Source organism: Lonchura striata, chromosome 3 (assembly GCF_050655825.1).
Source record: "Lonchura striata isolate lonStrDom1 chromosome 3, ASM5065582v1, whole genome shotgun sequence".
Taxonomy (NCBI): Eukaryota; Metazoa; Chordata; class Aves; order Passeriformes; family Estrildidae; genus Lonchura; species Lonchura striata.
This window is the reverse complement of record NC_140705.1, coordinates 58,498,520-58,526,225: the sequence shown is the minus strand read 5'-3', so window position 1 is coordinate 58,526,225 and position 27,706 is coordinate 58,498,520. Positions and strand designations below refer to the sequence as shown.

At 36.0% G+C, this 27,706-nt stretch overlaps 1 protein-coding gene across 6 annotated transcripts in view; it reads left to right on the top strand.

Annotated features, from left to right (window-relative positions):
- LOC110476021 (uncharacterized) overlaps positions 1-27,706 on the top strand; it is a 212,573-nt gene that overhangs the window by 128,910 nt on the left and 55,957 nt on the right. The window lies entirely within an intron of this gene.

Below are 27,706 nucleotides of genomic sequence, written 5' to 3'. Positions count from 1 at the left end.
AATCCTGCTGTTGTGTCAGACATATATTTCTCTACATTACATCATTATGTCAGAGTCATAAATATCTCATTCTACTTACAAAAAATGCTGTTTGCTGCTACCGATGTAAAACTGTGATTGTGACACACAAAGATGATAAAACCAAAATAAATTAGACATATACATGATATCAATTACAGAGATTATTGTCACGGCTAAAACAAGTATGACAAAGCTGCAACAGGTGAAGAAAAGTTTGAACTGATCACGGCTCTCAAGCCTTAGAACTTGGAAATTCATTACAAAGCTTCTGGCCTGTTACTGGTAATGGCAGTATCCTATTACAGAGCTGCATGGTTTCACAGGGCTGAGATACAGCCCACTGCATAGAAATCATGGTCTAAGCAGAGTGAAATTTGTTTCCATGCAACTTTAGTGGGAACTGGCATTTGATATGGTTTCTTTCATGGTTTAATTAGCTATAGAAACTACTACATAGAAAAGATGTTTTGCATACAAATTAAATTTCTCTATGGAAACTATAAGACCTCTGCAGGACTCAACAGGTAGCATTGCTTATTGCATTGCTGTTTCCAGTAAATTGTGCTTATCTCAGCCTGTGATCTTCACCTTTTGCACTTCCCATTCTCTTCTCCCTCCATCTGCTGGGTGAGGATGAGGAGAGAGAAAGCAAGCAGTGCACTGTTTCAGTGGGAACACTAAACAGGGGAATACCATTCCTAAACCATAGCACTGGGGTATGTGGTTGTTGTGCAGAGATACCTGAAGCTCCTTGGCTGCTGTAGTTCTGTCAGAGAAGCATTTTGAACCTTACCAAGGAAAGACTTGAGGTAGTTTTAGACAACCTGCTTTTTTTTCCTCTTGAAGTTATCTCTTCAATGGCAGATGGGACCAAGTGGTGAGGATTATGAAAATAGGAAGCCCTGGGAGACTGAAGACATAGAAATGCTCAGCACAGCAGACATTCAATCTCTGAACAGTTAACAGAGCACCACAGTTTGGGTTTAAAGTATACAGGGCCTACTTCTGGCCTACATTGGCCAGAAGCAAGATCATTCTTCATTTTATGGAAGAATGGTGATACTAATTTTTGAAAGAGGCAAAGGGAACTAGCTGTTCTGTCAGCAATGGTATGAAACCAAAACCCAGCTAAAATAAGCTTCCTTCTCAACATTTCTCATAAACTAAGTAAAGCACTGACTTTTGAGTACACAAAAAATTAAAGAAAGAAAATTTAATTTGATCTTTTTGCCCTTTATTGCAGGAATTTGACCATTTGGTCTGAGAGCAGATGGATTGTTGAGATGCCTCTGTATACCAGTCTCCATTGTCTGTTTAGGCAAGATGTGAACCTGAGATGAGATTATGTGGTACACTTTTATTCACATCTCTGAGTTTGACATGCTCTTAAGCTCTGGTCCCTCAAATTTTAATCTATCTTCAGAAGACATTTCTCATTCCTTGCCACTTACATCAGGAAAAAAAAATCTACCAGAAATGCAAGAAAAAGTGTTTTAGAGCATTTTAAGACTTATTTTCCCAAGCATTTAGAATTTACTAAAAACCAGTCTAATCAAAGCCTGTCCTGCTAGGAGTAGTCCAATCAATTCACTATGTTTTCTAGCTAGGTTTTAGGTCTCAAAACAGTGATATGACAAACGATTTTTAAATCATGGGTTTCTCTTTTCAGAGTCACTTGAAGCTGTGGCACAAAGCAATTCAAGAGTGCACAGCCTATTATTTTTCAAAAAAAAAAAAAAAAAAAGCTCCAAAGTGCTGTAGCAGTAATGGAAATGATTTGGCCATTTCTAAAGCTCTACTTTTAGTGCAAGGAATGGAACATGGGGTTGGGATTGCTTCATATGCCACAAACTATTCTGTTTGATTATAAGTCCTGCCTAATTTCTCCTAATTTTTTTTTCCAAAAGAGGAAGGATGTAGAAGTTAAATCCCAGATTAACCCCACCAGTGCAAAAATCTTCAATACCATGCTGCAGCCCTTTGTTTCTAAAAATAAGCTATGTTGCTGGAAAAGAACAAGGAGCTTCATTTTTAGGCAAACAAATCTTATGCTTTGGGATGCAAATATATTCTGTCTAGAATAAGGAAGAATCTTATTTTCTCCTGATAGAATGAGACTAACTGTCCAGGGCTTTGATGTGAATCTGCCACTCCTACTACGGTTTCTAGAGAAAGTTTAAAGGCATTTATCTACAGATAGCCAAATTATATTACCTGAGAAACACTACACTTTTCACATAGCAAAAGCTACAAAGTAAGGAAGGTAAAAGGAAAATTAAAGTTACTAAGCTTCATGCCATGGAAAATACTGTTAAACATCTCCATTCCAGAACACAGTGCCTGCCCTTGCCTTCAGAAGCTCCTACATGGGAGCAGACTGCTACCTAGAGTATTATTTTCACACTGTCATCCTTTCCAGTCCCTGAGATTGAGTTTACTTAGACACATCAAATAACTCTTGGAACTATTTCTGACCCCTGTCAGTCACTGATTTGCATAGTCAAACTTTCAGACCAGTCACTGACTCTTCTTGCTGTCAATGAAGGCCATCCCTGAAAAACCCTGGGTGTACTTCCAGAGCCAGCACAACTGTAGACAATTCCTAAAATATGTACTGGACCCAGCCACCACATTTCAGAAGGTCAGAGGGTCTCATAGTGCAGACAAGGGCTGCTTCATGCCAGCTGAATACAGTGCCAGAGAATGGTATGGCAAACATCAGCATAGGCTTAATTTTTCCAAAGACTCTGAGGCTCTGCAGAGCCTCTAAGCCTTAGCCACCACACAGGTGCTGATGGATCTGCCCATCACACTATCACACTTTGTGACTCCCTCCCCTAATGAGCAGCATCCAGGGCAATCTCTATCTCCAGTCACAGTGCTTCCAGCACAGTCAGTATTCTTTTTGAATTGACCTGTTGAAGTAGTGAACAAAAAAAAGCAATTGCTTTTTTTAAAATTTATGTAAAAAATCAAAGTGGATAATGAGTAGTGTGAGTCAATTCTGTAACAGAGAATCTCTGTAATGCATAGTTCACTTACCCAAAGTAACAGTGGGTGTTGATTATGCATAAATGAGCATTTTCTCTCAGGTTTGGCAAGCATTTTGTGAAGAAGGAGAGAAGGAAGAAACATTGCTGTGCCAGACATGATTTTCCTACTGGGATCATCTCACCATAATCATGAAGATGCCTAAGGCATTTAATGTGCTTAGGTCTGCCATCACCTCTATCTACAACAATGTGAGAACAATTTAAGATCTGGCTTAAATAAATCTTTAGATATTATGAAATATTTGTGTGAAACTTACTGACCTGTGCTGTATAGAAGGTCAGACTAGATGATATGATGTTCTCATCTATCTCTTCCTTCAGCAAAGCTGATATTTCCAATAACGTCTTGTTCAAAATATATTAGAAGCACTGGTAAAATTCCCTTGTGATGTAACTTTTAAAGGAATCCTCCAGGCCAACCCACAGTTATACATGATTATTATAAATCAAGCATCTACTTCCAAAAAATATTCAGTTATGTGAGAGCCACAAACAAACAAAAACACCAATATACCTCACTTCTCAAATCAGCTACCCACTGAGAAAGTGAGACAACTCTTTTTCAGGGCTCTGAATTCTAAATAAGTTAAAAGAGAGAAAACTCCATAATAAAGAATTCAATATAAGAGATGGAATTTTAACATGACTTTATACTTATGTATAGGTATTTTATATTGTTTCTTCCTTTTCTTTTTTTACTGAATCTGCTGTGATGTTCAATGAATATAAACAAGTTTTCATCAAAAAGGAACATTTAGAAAAAATGAAACCTTCTTTTAACAAAAATTTAAAAATGGGAAATTGTGCTGCAACTATAGCAGAGCATGGGTATACACTGCACTTTAGAGAGGAGGAATTATGTAGGTGTAAGGAGAAAACAACATGAAATGCTGAATGAACTGACTAGAGAGAAATATCTTTCAAAGTCAATGTATCCACTCTTCATAGCAATGGATATTAATCCTATTTTGAAGTGGTCTCACTTCTTTCTTTTGCCTGTACTCTTGTTCCAGGTTAATGGTTCTCTCTTGCTCAAACAAAATACAGCCTGTTTTCTTGCATTTAGTTTAGGTTAGAGAGGAAGATAAAAAGTTCATTAGTAACATGAAAGAATGAATTTTTCTGGTCTTTGTTATACTGAAACTGCATAATTAGAAACAATTAATATAATTTCTTCACCTATATCAAATCTTGAAGCATTGAAACCAGCTGAAAAACATATGAAGATATGTGAACAGGTCTGCAAATAGGGCCAGAGAAGTCATATGAATTCAGACTGAGGGACTAGGTTGCATGTGAGAATATCTTTTACAGGAGCTATTTTTTAAGGCTTTTGAAAAAGAAAAAGAATGATTGAGAAAAAAAATAGTAAGCTTTAAAGCCCTTGGTGACAAGGTCCTGTGTTTTGGAGAGAAGCCAGAACAAACTTTCAGAAAGGTAAAATTGGTGAGAGAAATACCCACACCAAATGTAGGAGCTGCACATCAGGAGCAGATATCTGTAGCATCCTCTCTGCTGCGTCTGCTCACAGCAATGTCTGGAGAGGGATTAGCAATAGTGGGGAGTGGGATATATGGCTCAGGTTCCCTGAATGCTCATATGTCCTGACCAATGGTGTTAGGAAAGGAGGAACTGTGCCATAAAAAAGGTTTTCAGGTCTGCTCTAGGAAGGCTGCAGGCAAATTATCAGTCGATGCTTTTTGTGTTCCTGCCTGAAAACAGGCCTTGCAGGAGCACTAAGGTGAAAGAAGCCTCTTTGAACAGAAACACTGAGCTTTTGGGGAGAAGAAAATAATGAGGGAAATGAAGTAGGTGACAGGAAGAGCAGGCTGAGTCATATAGTACTTAGAGACTTATATGCAGAGTTATCCATACACCCACTGAGGCTGGCTTGGTAAAACTCCTATTATTCTTGACTACTTTTATAACCACCAGGGATCAAGTCTTCACTGACTTTAAGTGTCTTCCCTTTACTGAATTCTAGGGGGTTTCTTTTGTTATGAATCTCATTAGGAACTCTGTGAGGTACTTAATCTTTGATACTTCAGAATGGAGGAAAAAACCCAAGAAAATATCAAGATTTTATTGCAACACAGAAGAAAAGACATAACCTTTGTACTATCTAAATATAAGGAATAATTTCAGAGTTTATGGAATAAGATGCAGAGAAAAAGCCATGAAGCAGGAGATAGAATAAAAGTAGAAAGAGAATGAACCCAATCTAGAATTAATGTAATTTTATACAGGGGACATGACCATACCAGTTACTTTAGAAAACTAGTTATAGTTTTATATCTAGTTTATAGGTGTATATCTGTTTAATACCCATAAAATTAGAATACATAACTAGGAACAAAAAGGCCTAAGGTTAAAGACTTTGCTGGTTGACACATGATTTATAACTGAACTTGAGTTGTGAAACCCAGGACTATGAACAATTTGTCAGTTACAGCAGCTACAAGACCTAATCAAATCTAAGCAGAAAGAAACTGATGTATTAATTAGTTATGATGTGTAAGGTGTCTCTATTCTTAAAATTAATTAAATTATGCCTATCTCACAGAAGACAGGCATAGAAGATAGAAGAAGTTGGCACTCTGTGTTGTCTCCTGAGGATGCTTGTCAAATACCAGCACTGCTGCTAAAACAAAAAGTTCTGGCCACTCCTGGTAATATCCCCTAAAGGCAAACAACAGTGGCTTAAAGTAACACTGATAAGAAAAGTGAAATAACTTTCCTAAGCAGTGAGTAGCATATTCAGAGGCATTTAACTTGGTTTTTTTCCTTTGCTACTGTGACTGGTTTCTTAAAATTTGTATGTCTGCGTGTGTATTGTTCCATAATGAGAATTCTTCTGCCTGTATTTCCATGCCTACTTAAATTTAACAATGTACACTGTTATTCCTCTGAAATTATAAAGATGAACTGATTTTTATCTCACTGCTGAGATTCCTCACAAATAGCGTTTTAGCATTCTGTGCATAAAAAGACCTTCATTTGGGTTATTGTACTTATTTAAACTGAAATGTGATACTGAATCAGAATATCAGAATAATGTAGAAAGCTAAAAATGTATAAGACTGTGAAGGATCAAGCATAATTTTTGATATTTCATTGACTTTTACAATCAAGAAAGACACAGTTTTTAATCCATCATGTCTATAGAAGTATCAGTCAGAGATTTTCCTGCAGAGTATTGACTAAAATATACTTACCCAGTGAAATAAAATTTAGCAACTGCATATCATCTGATTGACTTCTACCACTTGAATTCTGATTCTTAAGACTAAAATAGCAGACTAGAAAGTAGTCTAAAGTAGTGAAAAACTATATTTTCTGAATCATTCTTATTTACCACAACCACCACCAATGACTTTTCCAAAGTCCTTTACATAATTTTGCTTTAAATTCCATACTCCTCCAACATACTTGGAACAAATATAAGGAAATAATATATGACTCCTTTGACATAAAAACTCATTAATAATGTAAATAAATGTGTTTAACTGTATTTTACAAATGGTGTTTAAAATATTAAAATGTTAATACCAAGTAGTCCTAAAAAGAAAATCTAGCTATATGATCTAGAAATATTGTTGCTACCATTTTTCTCACTTGAATAAATATAGAAAATATCCACCAAGTCTTTTGAAAACCAAAAAGGAAAACAGTGAAACCATAAGAGTCGTTATCCATCTGTGGAATTTTAAACTTTTATTTTGTGGCAAATTTATTTAGAAATTAGTGCTGGTCAATGTCCATTGGTCTGATTTTCTTGTCAACTTTATGATTTATGAAGTGAGTTGTTATTATGTAATTAATGTTGATAACTCAAAGCTGTCACTCAAGACAAAGCAGTGTTGCTTTTATTATCGATGATTTTTCCCCTTACTTTATATAGCTCTCTTTCAGTTTGTGCTTACCTTTCCTGGTATTTTCACAAACCAAAATAACCTGCACGAAATCAGTGATTTAGTCAATTATTGAATGTACTGAACTAAAGCCACATTCCAAGCTTGCTACATTCACTGAGCATTGTCATGAAGGGTATCATGTACAGCCTTTTGACAGCGTAACTCACAAGATTCTGGTGAAATTATGGTAATCCAGATTGAGGCATATAATTTATACTGGTCTTCAACACAGAAAATAAATGAAGACCCCAGGTTTTATTGCCCTGTCATTGTTAAAAAAATGATTTAAATAACCAATAAGAATACCTTTATTATACTGAAATTGTACCTCTTCAGTCTAACTCTGTCTAATAGTACACTTCAGTTACACTAACTCAACATAAAAGGACAGAGATAGTTCTGATGGTTAGGGCAAACTAAAAGGACATCTTTTTTCTTGTTTCTCTTTCTCTCTCGTCCTCTAATCCTGGTTGCATTGCTTAATATTTCTAGTACAGATCTTACTGTCAGAACTGAAAAGAAGAACTATTAATGCACTCAGCTTACTTAGCTGGAGTTTGAGTGGGACAAATACAGTTCATGTTGTCTATATATGAGTTTACGGCTGTGCAAATCCAATACAAATATCCCAGAGCCTATAAATGTGCTATTCAGAAAGCACATATTAAATGCTTTTAGAGAAGGAAATGGATATAAAACCATGCCTGGTTATTGATTTTCTTTCTAATTTCTTGCTAGCAAATGATACAGGATGATTTTTTTTCTAATTTACTCTCTATTGTGATGACTTTAACTGTGTTTTACATTATTGCGGCATTTTAAGATTTGGAATGATCCATTTTTAAAAAGAAGAAAAGAAAAAATACAAGCAGAAAGATTATCTTTGGTACAAAGAATTTACAAGCTAAATCAAGATGATGACCAAGGCAAATAATGAGTGTTTGGAAATACTGAGAAAACAATGACTAATCAACTCTTTAAAGTCTAAGCATGCTGCTAGGTCAATACATGATTTATACAAATATCTTGGCATTTCTTGCTTAAGTTTCATGACGGATGATAGAGGACAGAATCCATGAATGTCAGTGGTTGTCTTCTGTGAGTTATAAACAAGCATTTCCCTGCTAATACTATAGAGAAATTAAGAAACACTTGCTGTCATTTTCCAGGTAATTTTGCTAATTCAGTTTAGACAAAATGTGTAAATGTGTCTTTGTTGGATTATTCATTATGGCGAGACATTCCAGGCATTACTCTTCCCACAAGGCAGTCAGCCAGTGAGAAGTCACTGTGGACTCTGTCATCAATAATTTCTGCTTTTATTAGTTTTCATATAATTAGCTGGTTAATTCTGAGCATAATAATCTGAAATTCGTGATATGATCAGAATCCTTCTGATTCTAAAGGATACCTTGATCCCAGAATTAGTTTCTTAATTCCTTTCCTTTCAAACTTTCCTGCTTTCTAAATCTGTTCTGTAAGGTACAAACAAAAATCCATCAAATGTTAATTTTCAAGAGAATGATGTAAGCTCTTTAGAAAGCAGTCTATTTTTGTTTTGCTACTTTTCACTGGCTATAATATTCTTTATTACTTTGTAGCATTTTACTAGATAAAACCAAGACCAGGCTCTTGCTCCTTTGCTAAGATAGTCCTGAGGCTGAAGTGCAAATGCAAAACAAAATGGTGTCTTTGAGTGTTTTCTGAAGATGTAAATATTTTGATCATATTTCTATTTTGAGAACATTATTCCAATGTTATTTTAGGCACAATGAAGATTCAAGATTTTGGTTGCTATGGAAAAGATGTATAGCCCAGAACATATCCTCAAAGGTCTTCCAAAGAATTCTGTTCACGAGGAATCATTTATGATCTGGAGGTAGTCTTCTATTTGTCTGTCTGAACAAGTCAGCATTACCAAGCACTTGCTTTTTACTGTTACTTTAGTTGTCACAAAATATAGAATCATAGAATCATTAAAAGACCTTTGAGTCCAATCTCATTGATCCAGCACTGCCAGGTCTACATACTAAACCATGTCTCTAAGTGCCACATCTACATGTTTATTCATAACTTCCAGGGATGGTTATTCCACCACTTCTTGAGCCTCTTCTAATTCTTGACTTTTCAGTGAAGGAATTTTTCTTAATATCCAATTTAAATCTCTCCTGATGCAACTTGAAGATGCTTCCTCATGTCCTATCACTTCTTACATGGGAGAAGAGGCTGATCCCCACCTGGCTACCTTTCAGATAGCTTTAGAGAATGGTAAATTTTCCTCTGAGCCTCCTTTTGCTCCAGACTAAACAACTCCATCTTCCTCAGCTTCTCAACATGGGACTTGTTCTCTAAAGTCTTCGCCAGATCCGTTGTCCTTCTCTGGACAAGCTCCAGCACCTCGATGTCCTTCTTGCAGTGAGGGACCCAAAAGCAAGCACAGGGTTCAACGTGCAGCCACACCAGTCCCAAGCAGAGGGAAATGGTCACTGCTCTGGTCCTGCTGGCCACATTCTTTCGAATGCAGGCCAGGATGCCCTTCACCTTATTGGCCACCTGAGCACACTGCTGGTTCAGCCCAACATCCTTTTCTGCTAAGCGGCTTTCCAGCCATTCTGCTCCAGGCCTGTAGCATTTTACATCTTCAGTTCTTTCAACCATATTGTATTATGGCCAAGAAGGCTGCTCTTTATGAATCCTTCTAGACGAGTGACTGTTGTAATGTCCAAAATTATGGTACCACAGACAGCATAGAATGGCTGAAGTAGGAGGGATCCTGGAGATTGCCCAGACCAAATGTGGCACCAACCACAGTTGCCTGCAGCAGGTTCGTCACCTCTGTTTTCAATTGGGTTTACGGCTCTCTTGAGGAAATCCAGCTTTGCACACATAATCTCAAGCCAAAACTAAAATATTCATGGAGGAATAACTTGGCACCTTTCTCATATGCTAGAGTTACCCTCTGATGAAATATTTTGTCTCTTTTAATTAAAAAAAATGGTTAAACTAATTAAACAACTGTCTTAAACCAATTTCCTTGTACAAATCCTCTTTCTCATAGGGAAGTCTATTTTTCCTGTGAGAAACAGATGACAGGAAAAGCTGTGAGCTCTCTACAGAAAAAAGGTGAATCCATACATTTTATTAAATACACCCAGTTATTCTTACTCATATGCAAGTATTAATTGTGTCTGTGCTGAAGATTGCCCTGATTACTGTGAGAATCTGGTCTTTTGATTCTAGGAATGAATTATTACTGAAGATAATTGGTTTTTACCATGTGTTTTTTTAACTATGTGAATGGATGGATTGAACTTCAAAGCCAGGTTATATTCTCTGTTCTGCTTGGTATAAATCCAATTTCAGTCAGAAAAGATAAGCAGTGAAGTCATTTAGTGCCTTGTCACTCCCATGTCTGTTGCAGAGGCAGTAATAATCTGTTACTTGCTGAGGAAAACATAAAGAGCTGTATTCAATAGAAATGATCTTTTTGTTTTGTAGGCAACTGATACCTGGTAATATGTGAACACCTTGAACAACATTAATATGCAAGAAAAATATTAAAAGAAGAAAAAAAAATAGGAAAATTCTGAAACTAATGGACATGAAAAATATGTAAAAGATTACATTGTTCAGAAATGATAACCCTGTTCTTTCATTATAAAATTTTTACTCACTTGACAGCTGCAGGAGTCAAGGCTGACAACACAGAGATAGTGTAACTCTTCAAAATGCATCTTACATGGTTCCACTTGGAGCATTCTCTCTCAGTAACATCTGCTGCACTCCCAGATGGATCCCCATGTACAGTGTGCATCCACCTAGGAGAGCATGAGGCACTGGTGACTGGCAGCATTCCTGAAGGCTCAAACACTGAAAATTACTTCACAAGATGGGTAACAATTTCTGCGACAATTTCTGTACTTGCTATGTCATGTTTCAAAATACCAAAAAAAACCCCAAACCAAGATCAAAACCAAACCAAACAAAATAGCACCAAACCAAACCAAACCAAACCAAACCAAACCAAAAACACCAACCAATTAAAAAAACAAACAAACAAACAAACAAACAAAAAAACCCTAGCCCACAAGACCAGAAAGAGACAGAAATGGGGAAAAGATCTTGTAGATTGTTTTAAACAAAAATCTTGATTTGTATAAAGCAGCAGATTACGTACTGAATTCTGAAGAGTTGGCTTTTGAGAGCAGAAGAATTTGTGGAGACAATGATAAGAAAGATGATTCTGTCTTTTCTCCCTGAGTGGAAGCTCAGAGAAGTAAGAAAAGATGGAGAATTCCAGCAGATGCTAATTACTACCTCAGGAAAACAAAACAGAGCCCTCAGTTCCCTGAAGATCCCTGAAGTACCTCTTTGCTTCCAGAAGAAAAGTGTGCCATACTGTGCTGAGACATATCCATTTCTCATCTGTACAAATATTGAGGCAATAGGAAATAGCATTTTCTCCTCTTTTATGGGAATTTAGACACAGAAAAGCCATGGTGGAATTAACCTCCCCAGTTTTAACCAACTAATGGATATCTAGACTAAGCTGTTTTTAAATGACCATGTTTTATTCTCAGTGATGAATACAGATAGGATGCTTTGCCCCAGTACAGAAATGTCATTACCCATAGAGTGTAACTATGCAATCTATGCAATGAATCTGATTTTCAGTGTTTTACCATCTTTTTATTTTGATAATTTTGCTTTCATGTAGGTTTTTTTTTAATTTTTCTTTGTTGTTATGCATATTCTAAGGGGTACAAATGGTAGGATTAGGAAAAATATGTACCATTTCAAAAGTCTACTAAAATAAAAAAAAAATTAGTTTAATCAAGCAATCTCAACGATGTTCATTGTGTAGGACTCTCATTCAAATCAATGAAAATGTATGTTCATAAACCTGTAAAAAATCTATGCAGTCGAATTATAGGCAGCTTAATTGCTACTAGTAACAGCACTCTGAAAAAAAAATTCACAACTTTACTTATGACTGCAGGAATTGATTCAAAAATTCCATTACAATTTGTTAGAATAGAAAACTTGCAGTATTTCTTGTATTAGAAGGCATTTATAATTAGTGGCATATTTTATTTCATGGACATAAATTTTTCATAGCACTTTTCAGATATGTTCTTCTCTCTAAAAATAAAATATAGCTTTCTCTAAGTGAGTTATAACATGAAATGTGTGTGCAATGTCTTATTTATTACCTCATTTTTATGTACTATGTATTATGTACTATTCACTGTAATGATTTTTTAAAGATTTATAGAACTAATCTCTTGTGAAGAGTGCATAGTTTTCAGAGCTATATTTTTCAGGATCACGTGAAGTTTACCTATTGCTTGTATGGATACAACTAATGATGATATTTTCAATAATAATGATGCTGATGCTGATGATATTAATAATAACAATTTTTGAGAAGTAAGACTTTGTGAAGCTTGTCTGTTTTAACTAGATCAATTATAGAGCTTAATAGATCATGTTACTTCATATAGAAAGCTTGTCCTCTTGTATATTGAGGCCATCAAATCACGAGGGTAATACACAATTTTCTCAAATGTTAATTGATATAGCTAAACTGGACCCAGAACTTTGACCATGTAAAGGTTTTCTGTTAGTCAACAGAAAATATTTTATTTTGGAAGTACAAATACAAGGTTAATACTGGATTTTATGAAAAAACACTGTTATAGATTAATTTGAGGGTTAAGCCCTCACTCCTCTTTCCCTCTCTGCCCTATAAAGGAAAAAATATATTTTGTCAGCAAAAAACAAATAGGCCAGGAGGGAGAGACTAACACAGGAGAAACAAGTACTCATGCAGAATTTTGTTTTCTATATTGCTGAAGGATAGACTATTTAAGTTTGAAAATTTTTCTTGACTCCTTTATTCTTTTGCATTTAATTCTATATGCCATGCTAAATAGAATTTAAAAGCTATTTCTTTCTAAGAACCAAGACATATCTGTAAGATTCCTGAATACATGTTCACACCCTTAGCTATCTAAATATTTACAGAAACATCCCTAAGATAATTTTTGACTTTATAAGTGGTTTTGAGTCTACTAATTCTGTTTTAACAGGTTTTGGAAGATCTCTGTTGTTAAGTAAATAAAATTAATTGAATCAAAAAGTTATTTTCATGAGATGCTCTGTAAATCAGGCAGGTGATAGATGTAATCTGACTTTAGCTACACTTCTGAGACTGGTGGCAAAATAATACAACTATATAAAGGCACTCACAGTCTACAGGTCTGCAGTCAGTTTAATGGTCCTTCTTAGAGTAAATGGACGAAAAAAATCTTGAAAACAACACACATCATCTTAAGTTATTCAGAACTGACCAAAGGAGTTGTGTATTTAAAATAACTGCTCTCTGCCAACAATAAAGGCACATGAAGTGAATAAATACCTGCACTGAAGAAATTGGAACATAATGAATTGTACTATGCTTCAAATTATATTCTTGTAAGGGAAGGAGAGCAACTCAGCCCAAGCTGAAGAACTGTTAATGTGTAGTAACTGGGTAGGGAACAAGTAGCATAGAAGTTACTGAATTGTGATGTAATTATTAATAGTTTTCTGTTGAATTTAATTTATTGATGTTATGTGTATATTTATCATCAAGAGACTTTTTCATCAAGGTACTTCCCCTGATCACTGTGTGATGAGCTAATGGATGATCATTACATTTGCAAGAGGCACCAAGTTGCAAGAAAGGCACTACCAAGGCACTGACAGAATTCAAAGTTACCTTAGCAAATTCAAAAGTGGGCTGAAAAAACATAGGGTATTTAAAAAGGATAAAAGTGAAGTTCTACACTTAGGTGACAAAGCATACAGCAACATGAACTGGAGAAGAAGTTAGGCAGCTCCTCTTCATTATTACAGCTGTTTGGTAACATGAATTAGAAACTCAAGATGAATCTAAAAAGGTGATGCTCTTTCACTACAAGCACAATTCTGCAATGCTTCAAAAATTCTCTTGTTTTATTTAGGGAAATAATAACCTCTCCACTTAATTGGGATGGTTCATGCAGTCTGGCGTTCTGGAAAGCCTTTCCAGGAAGGGCGTAGACTGAAGACGGTGTGGGAGAGATAAAAAGATCTCAAACTGGAAAATATGGTCAGTGAAGGCAGAATGAATGGACTCCATGTTTAGGCACTTATTTATGGAATTTTACCTATCTCCCTTGAGTTCTTAGGACACCTGCTAAAGGCATAAATGGTAAAGGCATAGTTTTGTTTGTTCCAGAGACACTTCCTCTTTTAATAATAAATTCCCCTCCTATAGAAGTTTCCTATCGAAGCAACTTGTGCTTTTTCTGAAATTTTCCAGATTATTTTTGAGCAAAATATCTAGCAAATAACATAAATGGGGGATCTGGGTCTTGACAAATTCTATGTGATGGATAAACTGTGCTGGTATTAACGTACTTTTAGCCACAAAATTTAGAGCTTACTCTTAAACCAAAGAATTTTCTCCAGATCCCATTAGTTTTCTTTAGAGGTAAACAAAAAGTCTCTTTATGGCCACCATGTTTCTGTGATTTGAAGACAGAAAAGTAAAACCCAACATGAACTATAGATTTGAAAACTGACAGAAAAACGATGAGGTGATAAACATGTCAGCATGTACCAATATTCACTTCATAGGTCCAGCTACTACCTCTATTTGCTTTTAGGATGAAAAATGTTTCAGTTTGCAAAATATCACATGGTCATAATCGTACACCCAAAGTCACATTCCCTGCTGTTGGTGAAAACAGCTGGGTGCTAACAGAAAAACAGAATGACCAGTAGCAGTTGTTTCATTTTTACTCTGCCCTATAAAATTGACGTACTTCAGAGAATTTAGAAACTGAGGTAGTCAATATGATTCTGATTTTGAAAATGCACCATAGAATACAGGATACCTTTTGGTGAAAATTATAGTAAAAACCACTTTTTTTTTTGTTGTTTATTTAGGGGTTTTATTTATTTTTTTTTTATTTTGATTTGGTTTGATTTGGATTTACTGGCTCTAGACTGCAGGGGATAGATAATTACATGGTTATTCATATTTAAACAAAGAGTTATTTTCTTTAAATTATTTCAGTTTTTCATGAATTGGAAGAATTTTTCTTAAGAGTAATTTAAGGAATTTTCAAAAAGCCAAAGGAAATAACTGTAGTACATAATTTAAGAACTAAGAACTATTTTATTAAAAATCAGAAGGTAATGTTACTTTATTCTGCTATAATTGTATTTACAGCTATTGAAATTATAAGGTGTTTAAAGGGAAAATAGTTAAGATAACAGCAATTAGCTTGTTCCAAATGGAAATGGATACAGGGAATTTTGATTGGTTTGTGCTGGTCAGCTTGTCTTCCAATAAACCAAACCACCTATTTTACTTTCAGTTCTCCAGGTAATAAGATGAAATTAAAAAGTCCAGCACATTGATGTTCTGGTCTCTGCAACTTCTCTGTGGAAATGTAGCCCAATGAATATATGATAAAATTCTCTTTTTATGTCTGCCTCATTTTGTTGAAGAATCTTGAATGGCTTTAAAGACCATTCCTCAACCTGAAAAGTCCTTTTCATCTATTCTCTTAGCCTTATATTTCTCTCCCATTCCTATATGACAGGCCTCCAAACAATACTCCTATCACTGGAGCAAATAAGAAATTCTGAGGTCTGGTGGCAACTTTCATTAAGATAAAGAAAGCCATAACATCTCACCATGGGAAGCATTTCTAGACTGGTGGGCATAGCTGTTTCCCCAGAAAATCACCTTTACCTGCTGTATCTGATTGGTATTAGAAAAGGCATTTCTAGGCACACATCTTTCTCACAGCCCAGTAATTACAAAAAACAAACACAGTCATACAAGTGACCCTTAGGTCAGGAGCAGATCTGTGAAGGCTTTCCTGGTAAGGAATGAAATGAAGTGGAACACTGGCAGGACACATCCCTGGCCAGCAGGGATATTCCCATCTTTTACCCCCTTCACCTATTGCATACTGCAGAGATGCTGGACTCCAGGATGGTTTGGATGGATGGAGACGAGAGATCTCTGAAGGCTGCTCTTAAAATATGTGGTTTATTAGAGAGAAGGTGAAAGGCCCTGCTTGGAGTCACAAGACACGACACATGGCAGACATTGGGGGAAGGGAGAGTCAAGGGGTAGAGGGAGATAAGAGAGGATCCCAAGAGGGAGAGGATGTTCCAAGAGAGGGGAAGTTCCAAGAGAGTGTCTGGCTCCTCAAGGACTCCTTATCAGCAGCTTCAAGGTGGGCTGGAACGAGACTTGGGCCAATGGGGTCACAGACACCTGATGTTTCAGGGGAGGGTTACAGGTGTGGGATGAACCATACATTTTGGGGGTTGAGACAGAACAGTCCATTTAATCTTTGGACCTATCTGTAGGTAAGGGCATTGTCCAACCAGTAGGGGGGATTGCCTTCATCCTGGCTGTACTAATGTTTTCTAGTTCTTCAGTAACTAAGGTTTGGTATCTCAAAACTTGTTACCATCTCAATCTCTGTATTTTCTAAATCTTTTGCCAGGCAATCATATTTATAAGGCTTTCCTATTTTATCTTCCTCAGCAGCATACTGAATTTCTTTTGTCCTTTCACTCCTCCCTCATTCAACAAACTTAGATACTTGCTCAGTTTTGTATTTCCAGGAAAAAAAAGACGTGACACCAACAAATTGCTTAAATTTTTAAGCAACTTGCTATACACAGCATAGCAGCTACATGGAAAGACAAATGGCATCACTCCGAATGCCCTCCTCTTCTTCCCCCAGCTTCCCCCAGCTGATACCATAGGGTGTGGGATATCCCTTTGGTCAATTGTCCTGGCTGTGTCCTCTCCCAGCTTCTCGGGCACCCCCAGGCTGTTTCTGTTTGGGGTGAGATGGGAAGCAAAAAAGGCCTTCACATTGTAAGTGCTGCTCGACAATAATGAAAATATCCTGGTGTTATCAACACTGTTTTCAGCACAAAAATCCAAAACACAGCATCATGCCAGCTACTATGAAGAAAATTTATCCTAGCCACAACCAGCACAGACAAGTGAAAAAGTAATTATATTATCACCTGTCTTTAAACACATTTAAAAATTTTCTCCTAATACAAGACATTGAGACTATTTTATCAAAGTAAAGGAAGATGAATTAACCTAATCACAAAACATTTCATGCTGCCATTTTCATGAATTTAGACACATGATACCTGTTATTTTAAGGTATTTTATTTTAATGTGCACATCGCCCTTAGAGTTGACACTCTAGGGAAAAAAACTCTAATATTCTAGACATTAAAAACCAAGATATTGAAGGCTTAACATCCATTGGTTTTAAAGCAATCTACAGGTGTTAAAAAATTCATTGAAAGGGAGTTAGTCACTACAGGATCTGTCTCTTATGGAAGCAGAAAAGGAGAAAAGTGGCAGTTAAGGGAGAAGAGGAATGTTCAATTTGAACATTTCATCAAGAAATACATACATAATTATGCTGCATAAAATTCAGAGTAGATGCAGAATAACACTAATTTTCATGTCAGGTACAGCAGAAATCTCAGTGTGATTAATAAAAGAGAGTGATTGAAAAGGAGAATAAAATTGCTTGGCAGCTTCATATGTAGGAAAGAGATTATTTTTCATATATTTTTAAAAATCTTAATTTAAAACACCATAAAAAGGAAATGGAGAAAGACTGATAATATAAGCAGTTGCCTCAATGAACATAAGGTTTTTAAGAAAGAGCACCAAGTTTGAGTCATCTGAATCTTGAGCCTTTGAAAACTACACTTTGCAGCAATTTTCACACCAATAATTTTAACAATTACACATTAGCATTTTGAAAGAATGGAAAATATAAGTGAGACACATACAATATGATGATTGAGACATCTGAATGTGAGAAAGCAGCGGGGTTCATTCCAGGATCAATCTCAGCAGGCAGTAAATGGCAGAAGACCTCTGCCTCATGCTCTGCTTCTAGTGATTCTTGTAGACCAGATAATATCAAGGCCCAGCTCTGCTGCCCCTGGACTCACTGCAGCAAACAGAGCAGGGCTCGTTCTTTCTCTGAAAGCTTTAGAGCTGGAGACAGGTCTGCAAGTCCTCTTAAGGCAATGGCAATTGCCTTACAGGACACTTTTTCCTTTGGATGGCATCGTCTCCCCATCTTGTAGATGTTTTTGGGACTATGGATTGTCACACCTACCCAAAGACAGCCATTCAGTCTCCAGCAATAGCCTTTTCTGCACTAAAATATTTTAGAATATTGTTGTAATATTTTCTCCATGAATAATTAAGATCACAATTCGGTTCATTTTTACTAAATTTGCCACTCTGACTTTCTTTTTGAGAATTAAGATCCAGCAGTCTTGGCATTCCTCCCAAGTTGGAGAGCACTTGGAAAGGTCATCCTCTGGATAAGAAGGCAAGTCTTATATACTAACTAGTATTTTTTGATTTTTTTCTGATATAAGTGAATAACTTTGGGGGAAAAGAGAAAAAAAAAGAGGTTCTTTGAAAATTATTATTGTAAAAAACAAGTTTTTTTAAAGTAGAATAATTTATAAAACAAGGAGTCACATTTAAAACATGGAGGATGTCAGAAGATCATTTCAATGATCTCTTGTGAAAATAACATTTGTGAATGCATTTCTTTTTCCTTGAGGACAGAGCACACTGACTGATTCTAAATATTGTTATAGTGTCATTCTTTTTCTGAACCTGTTATTCTATTTTCTAGATTGTCAGCTTATTTGTGGCATTCTCCTAGATCATCATGGTTCTTCCTGACATCCATATTAACTTGCTTTTCCAGGGATTTTTATTTTTTCTTTTGATGTCAGTGCTTAGAAATTGGATGAGTCAACTATAATATATTTAAATGTTTCAAGGAATATATAAGACTTATATTTTTATATTTCCTGAGCCACCAAAGATATGTTTTCAAATAATGTCCTTTTTATTATACTGCATGTACCCTTGTGTGTGAATTCTCAAAACTGCAGACTACACACACATAAATAAGGCACCTTCAAAGATTTCCCTCTCAGTTTCTTTTCTCCATTAAACCAATTATTTGTCCCAAATCTTCTGTTTGTGACATTCACATTCTCTGAACAGAGACACATAATTTGGTATCTCAGGAGAAGCACAGAGAGAAGAAGAGAAAACAATCTTTATCTCTGTTCCTTTGTTTTCCCCATGTGGAATTTGGTATGGAGATTGTTTATCCAAAGTGATTACTTCGTTGGATTCCGGTGAAGGTTGTTTAAGTTCAATGGCCAATCAGATCCAGCTGTGTCTCGAACTCTCAGCAGAGTCACAAGTTAGGTAAGTAAGTAAGTATGATGTAGTAAGAATCTCTTTAAATAGTGTATTAATTAGTATAGTTTTAATAAAGCAGATCCTTCAGCTTTCTGACCTACAGCAAAACATAATTTCTTCCCTGCATCTGAGGTCCGCTGCATTTTCTTACAATATCTGTTCTTTAATATTTTTTCTGCCTGAACTCTCTTATGGATAACTAAAAACTTAACTCAAAACAGAGATTTATTTTCTGAACTATTTCAAACCAATTTTGATTTGTTGGTGTATTCAACCATTATAGACTTGTTTCTTTTAGCTTTCTGTACATTTTTTTTCCCCCAAGGGTATTTTGGAGCATGTCCCCTCTTGGGTTCCACAATGGATTACACTGAATTTGGAGCTGCCTCCTCCTGGAAAGACTTATTCCAGAAAGGAACATCTATGATTTCCAACCATAGAATAGCATGAAGTCAAGCAACAAGTCAGAGGCAGAATTTCCAGCAACCTCCTCCAAAAGCCTCAGCCTTTGTTGTCCTTCAGTCTCATGCTACTGTATCAGTCTTGCTGCCATCAAGATTGTCAAACCACAGAACAACCATTCTGTTTATCCCTGCTGATTTTATGGAACTTTTCAATTCTTCTCTAAATCTCCTATTTACCCAAGTGGGTAAATAAATGAAAAAGAATTATTAACTCTAGCACATCCTAAATTTTCTTTAGATGCTTTTTTGACCACTCTAAGATATTCAGCAAGCTTCTGCCAAACAGACTGGGACAATCCCTGTTGAGTGTTCACCTGTTTCAGGACATCTTGAAGACAATTGTTTTCTAAAAGACAAATATGCCAGATTGTGTAATTTTCTCCAAATATCGTGAGATACAAAGGCTTTTGTGTGTCTGGCAGGGTTCTTCTAGACATTATTCATTGTTCTAATCAGACTGTCCAACACTTCCCAGCCCACAGACAGCTGTGGCAAATGGCACAACTAGTGCCTAGGCAAATCTCTCTGAACCATTTTAATGCAACAGAAGTAATTAACTCTATTAGCATGGCTGGATCTGTCTACACTTAGAACTAATCAACCTAATTGTCATGCTAAGAGAATTAAACCCTTTAGATGAAAAGAAAATGCATCTGGGTTGGTAATTTGGGAAAAAAAACCCTAACCTGTTAGGTAAAAAATACATTGGGACAGAGTGGAATAAACCCCAAAAGAATTTAAAGCAAATAAAAATTTTCTGAGTTGTTTTAAATCATAAAGCAAATTTTCAAAAGATATTAAAATTATCCTACTAATGTCATTTAAATGGCAAGAAAATATGTTTATTTCAAATTTATGAGTCCACAGCTCTTCATTTAAAACTATTCATAAGGCATTCAGTATCAAATGAGCAAAGATTCAAATTCCATATAAAGGCAGTGCCCAGTGAATAGTCCCTGCAAGTGAAACAATACCTGAGAGCTCAGCTGTGACGCATGTAGCATTCTCTCTAAACCATCATTAGATTTGCCATATGCAGTGATGAAAGCTGAGCAGGCCCAGAAGATGGGAAAGTGGATTTTTAAGTGAAGAACCTCTTCCTGGGAGTGTTCAGCAGATCACTAAGACATTCAGCACTGTGTTTTGTGCTATCAGACAAGTAAAACTTTTACCCCAGCACATTCACATAGATTTTGTGAGGAGGTACTTTTAGACTGTCTTACAGTCTACACAACTGCTGAATAAAAAAGGGAGGGACAGCAGGCTCAAGCACTGCCTTGCTGATTGTTCAAGCTCTCTACGGAGTTTGAGACCAACTTCCACTGCCTTGGTGCACAGGCCTGAGTCAGAGCAAATTCCCTACACAGCTCCCCACTACCAAGACATAACCCAAACAGGCTCTTTCCACTCTCTTCTAACATCAGAATTTATACCCATTAATACCCAGATTCATCTACATGCCAAGCATCAATGAAACTCATGTCCCAGGTTCATGTTAGAAATCATGACAAGCTATTCACATTAACTCAGAAGTTCTAAATTTACAAAACTGCTCTCAAAAATGACAGTATATTGGGCCTAGGTGGGTGATATGTAGAACCCATGAGAGGCTCAGTGTTGGTCAGTTTGTGCCTCTTGGCTTCAACGCCAAAGAGTGATCCTTGGCTCTATTTCATTTAGTAAAACAGATGCAGCCATGGTTATTTTGCTTCTTTTTCAAAAGTTTGCACATCTGATACCTTCTTCTGTTCAGAACCACTTTTAAAAACCTCACTTTTTTACTCATCTTGCATAGAAGGGTGAATGAAAGGAAAAGATACACACCTGATAATCTTGCTGAACTAAAAAAAGACTTTACAAATTCTGGTAAAATATTGCACTTGATAGCTTTGTGTTTCCATGCTTATTGAACTTTGTATTCAGAATTCCACTATCAGGTTTCTGGGAGTTCTGCTTGACCAATTCACCTGCCACACATCATCTGAAATCTAAAAAACTTTTCAGGAGGATTTCAGGAAAATGGATATCAGAGAACAAACAAAATGACAGCCATGGATAAGGACCACTGCAGAGTCCACAAATTCAAGTATACAATGGTCACATAGAAGAATAAAGAGAAAGTATGTTTTTAACTGAACACTGAAAGACATTAAATTTTTTGAAACATTTTCTTTTTTATTATAAACCACTAGAAAAGCAATTTAAAGTATTTTTGATGTAATATTCTTTCCCCCTAAATTTTGTATCATTCTCCTTCATTTGTAAGAGTGTCGAAAATTGAAAAAGAAAGTGAAGATAAGAGATAAATAGAGAAAATCAGGCAAATACCCTAAGAATAAAATTTAAGAATTGCTGCAGGAATTTCATGCTCTTTCAAACCTCACTGTTTAGACATGTCCTTTTATTTCCTTCTTCTGACCAATTCACAGCAGCAATTCAGACTACAGATGGGGAAAAAGACCAAAAAGCCTACTTGGTAATAGAGCAAAGATTTCAAAAATCCCATCTGTAAACCCAACTGAAGAACATATACCAGACAAGAGAAAGAATATATTTTGTTGTCTCCTCACTAACACCACTTTCATCCTATTTAAAAGTCCGTCATCTCAGAGACACCATCGGTAACACATCAACATATTAAGATTTCACTGACTATGAGGCAAGAAGGTAAAATGAGGCTGCTAGAAAAAACATAAAGCTGAAGGAACAGCCATGGTATGCTGTTGACTCCAGTCTTCATCTCTTTGGGCTACGATATGCTTAATTACCCTGACGTCAGGAAGCATTATTTTTCTCCTTTCCCTTTGCATTTCAAATCATCTATGTCTGGTACACTTCATTATTTCCTTTAATTACAATTACAGTTTTTAGAAACCTTGTTTGCATACCTTCCTGTTTGCTGACTTCATTAGTTTGAGATTTCATAAACTGGAGAGAAAGAGAAAAAGCATGTAGGTAATATATATGAATATATATGTCTAATGAAAAGGAAATCATTATGATCACTTAAATAGGATGTAGTAAGACATGATTTAGATGGAGCAAATGATACAAGAATGCACTACATTCATTTTGAAGTAGCAGATATCCAAACTCATTATGCCATAATAGGCAAGTCACACAGAATAAATTAACAAACATCAAATGCAGCTCTCCTCACATCAAAAATCATTGGCTGAATTAACATCAGGCTACTGCAGAAAGGACAAGAATCATCCAGCTGGCTCTTGAATTATACAAAGACACATTATCACCTCATTATGACTGTGAAGTAATAACCGAGAAGAGCTAATTTTGAGTAACAATACATAAATATTCAAATTTCTTTTGTATGTCCCTAAAATAGTGATGAGTAAGAAGTAGGAGAGATTGAACTCTATTAAAAAACATTAAAATGAAGAAAATTTAAATTTACCTCTTGAAATTGTCTTGAAGTACATATCACGTTCCATAAAAACAAAAATATTTTCATCCCCACAGAGTAATGTTTTAGCTAAGGTTCCGTGAAGAGAGAACAGAGAGAAACTACTCATGAACATCTGCTCAAGCAAAACAATCTTTGTTCTAATATTCTTTAGGATTAAATTTATTCATACAATATGAATCATGATTTTTGATCAGGAGACTCTCTCTTGTAAGAGAAAATGTCAGAAATGTTTGTTCTAGCCTCAGTTTGCATTGGTATTTGTGTTTCTAGTCTTAATCTTTTCCCAATGTAGTGAAGCAGAGAGCACAAATAACACAATGTAAATTAAGTACCACACAGCATAAATAACAAATACTATGTACACTTTTTAAAAAATTATCTGTGAGAGAGTCACTACATGAACGATTGCCAGGCTAAGCTCTACAGGCACAAACCATACCTTGAATCAAGATTATAAACAAATGTATCACATAAGCTTAATCACTAATTATTAATGACTGAAAAATGTGATTTTGTTTGTCAAGCTAACTGCTGTGAGTCATTTGCTTGCTCTGAGTGGAAGAACATGATCGAGGCATTGATACTTAACTTAAGCCAGTATTTTCTTAAATCTGTGGAATTATGTCACCAAAGAATGTGAGGAGTTGGTCCATGTTACAGTTTTCTACAATTTTACCATAACTTCTGAATTTGTGTACTCAATTTGTATAAATTGATTGAATCTTTAGGACTGTGTTGCAGCACAAATCTATATGTGTTTTTCTCATAGAAATTCAAGCTTATCAAGGAAAAGAAAATCAAATCCATACAAAGGCCATGAATCAAGCTATAGCCCAAAATGCACAAATCTATAGCAGTCTGTCTGCCTGTCCATTTGAAGGCAACAAAAAAACCTGATGGTTCACTCTCATAGCATTGTCTTGAGTCAGAGATGTAGCTGAACTCTGAATATTCTGATATTCACCCAGGGCTATCACAGTAGGATTTCTTTAAAAACCAGAGGACCATTATTTGTAAAGTCTATCTGACAAAATCTTGATATTTACTGGTGGAGCTCTGCAGACTATGGTGGTGTACCCGAACTGAGCAGGTACAAGGGTACCAAGACTTTTTCATACAGCAGGGTGTGTAGCACAGGGCAGTAGTGATGCAGCAGTGATGAGTGTTCATCCCTGGCTTAGGGACACTGCAGAGTGGGGTAAGTGCTGTCACAATTAGCTACTAAGCCATTGGAAGATGACTTCTGATGACAGAAGACATTGCCTTCCTATTTCTAATGGCAAAATGCCAAGAGGGCATGACATGTAGAGCTGCAGCCCCTTCAGGGACTAGAGCAAAATACACCCCAATGTCCCAGCATGCAGTGAGGTTGGAAGATAGTGACATTTCCTGCTAAACCAAAAGTTTTTATATGACTCTGGTTGATGACATAGTCATATATAGTTACGTATCTTAGACCAGTCTCTGTGGGAAACTCACACATTTTGTTTTTACTTGCTCTTTTTCTGATGTACCTTTGGACATGAACAGTGGGTTTAGCACAAATCTTACTTACAGTAAATTATGTAGATCAGAAATAAAGTTATTGCATCTTTCAGTTTCTCTGGTACTCTGGGAATAGCCCCAGCTTTCTTTCTAGAACTTATTTTTCGGTCATGTGAGAGAAATAGAGCAGTTTAAGTGAGTGCTGAGATGTTTTAACCCACCACACTCCTCAAGGGAATTGAAGAAGAGAGGCACTGAAACACACACAACAGTCCAGCTCTCAATTTGTTGAAACACTGCAGGCTAAGTCTGTCTGAAGTGGCATGTCATTCCACTTGACTCGTCAGATGACACTGTCAGTCTTTGGTAGACACAAAGGAAGTTAAAGTACAGTAAGTGTTAAGAGCAAACAAACCAGCTTCACAATTAACATGAAGCCTAGTAGAGTCTATCATTGGTAAAATGCACATATAATGATTAAAAATGGAAAAAGGTTTGATTCAAACTTCTGAATTTAAAATTTAAATTTGAGCTAATTTTTCATGTCAAGATTTTTTCCTTCACCAAAGTGCAATAAAAATGCCTGTTGAAAATAACACACAAAAGCTCATCTGTTAATTGATTACACATTTTTTTATGAAGGGCAGTTAGTTGTAGTGATTTGTTTTGGGACAGCCATAGACATAAAATATTCTTCTGCAAATGATCTTAACATCTGTTTTTATAATTTTTACCCCACAGTTCCAGCAGTCAGTGATGTGTAGAATTGGCTTAAAGTTTTGTATGGAAATGTTTTGTAAGTATGGGTTTTGCATAATGAAAGACTTCTCTTTCATACAATATGGCTAGAGGGCCTTACCTTTAATAATAGTACAGAACATGAATGGGCTTGTTAATTGAATTTATTGTGGAGCTATTTTCTTATATAAATCTACTTAGTTTCAAAATGTGTAAATCCAAGCTGTGTTATTGCATGTTTGTTGACTCACTTTATTTTCATTAATTTACTGGATTGAAAAATCTCTGAGGCATCCAATGGAAGAGATGAAAATAAAAAAATAATTAAACTCTTGTCATTTATAGCATTGTAATGAGCTCTTTTATAATGATAAAAGCACCATACTTTTTCTCAGAACAAAAATTAGTATTTCTTTATGATAGCTTTTATAATGGCAGTACATATTTTTTCCTCTGAAAAGGCCTCTTGAAAATTCCACAATTAATTTTGGTATCAAATTTCTCTTGAATTTTGGACTTTTCCTCCACATTATGTCTTCCTGACCTTATCAGTCTGTCTGCTATTTGTAACTTCCTGATATCCAATTTACAAATGTGGGTCCTAACTATATAAAAGTAATAGAAGAATTTTCTATTAAATGCTTGTTTATTTCTCAACATTATTCAAAGTCTATTTATAAATTGGATCAACTTTGTGTTTTGGAGCTGTTCCCTGTATTTATAAAGGCACTTTTATTCATTCAAAATACTATGAGTGCATGTGAATCCCAGTACGCAAAACTGTCCAACTGAATGAAAAAAAATCTTAAAGAAAATTGGAAATTTTCATTGATATTCTAAGACTTGTATCTTCCTGCACATATATTTATATACAACGCTTTCCCTTTTAAAAAAATGGGCTCTTTATTTCAGCTCACTTTTATTCCATATTGAATATAAATACTGATTTAATGACATTTGGAGATTATGTGCATCAACAACTTACAGCCCAGAAGAACAAATGTGCCCTGGGCTGCACCAAAAGCAGTGTGGCCAGCATGTTGAGGAAGGTGATTCTCCCCCTTTGCTCTCATGAGACCCCATTTGGAGTGTTTCATCCAACGCTGGGGTCCCCAGCATAAGAGAGATGTGCACCTCTTAGAATGAGTCCAGAGGAGGATCACTAAGTTAATCAGAGGGTTGGAGCATCTCTCCTATGAAGACAGGCTGAGACAGTTGAAGTTGTTCAGCCTGGAAAAGAAAAGGTTCTGGACAGGCTTTACAGGAAAAAAAAAAAACCAAACAAGTGAAATTTTAAAATGCAGATAGACTTTTTCCATCTCCCTTCTGAAGAATATTGGTTGAAATTACTGTCATCAACACTACTTTATGATAATTGCCAATTCATGCTGAGGCAGTCTTCTGGCATACAACATTTCTGTATAAATGGTTCAATTTTAGAAAAGACCTATCCTACTGAAAACAGGATCTTTCTCAAGTAATGACTGAGAAATGAGACTAGACAGTGCTAGCTGCTCTGCCAATAATATGATCAAGAGTATTATAACTAAAAATAGTCTAGAAAAGCATTTACTGAGGTAAATTATATAAACTCACAATTTTGTTGCTGTATTGCAATGGTGTATTATAATGTTTCTCAGAACGCTTAGTGGCTTCCTCCAATAAAAAGGGTTTAGAAAAGAATTTGGTTTGAAATACCTTTAAAATAGTTAAAATAGTTACTCTTTTGAGGAAATGTTGGGACCAGGAAGAAAGAGGCATAACCCTGAGATTTAACAAAAGACTCCTTTGCACTCTTCAGTGTACTGCAGTGGAATGTGGTCAATCTTTCAGCAACTCATGACCAGAGAAGTGGAGGCTATTTGCTAATTTGAATTATTCAGTGTGTCATAGGGAAATGCAATTATTAACTTCCCCCCTCTCTCCCTCAGTTTGCCTCTGTCATTTATACAACCATGTCCCAGTGGTGCTTGTCTCTGCTTTTATGTAAAGCAGCAGTTGACTGAGAGGTCAGGACTCCTCATGTTCTTTCCTTCAGTGGCAGCCCTACTTAATTTTGGCTGAAATTGGTGGAAAAACTCCTGCTTACTTCAACAGGATCAGGGTTCATCCTGGTTGAAACATTAAGCCTTATTTCAGAGCATAAAGGAACTGAAGAGATAGTGGCAGATGGTGGGGGATGAGCCTGCCTAATCCCAGTTTGGTGCATTTATCAGGAGTATTGCATAATGTAAGGTTTTCACATAATTTAAATAAGAATT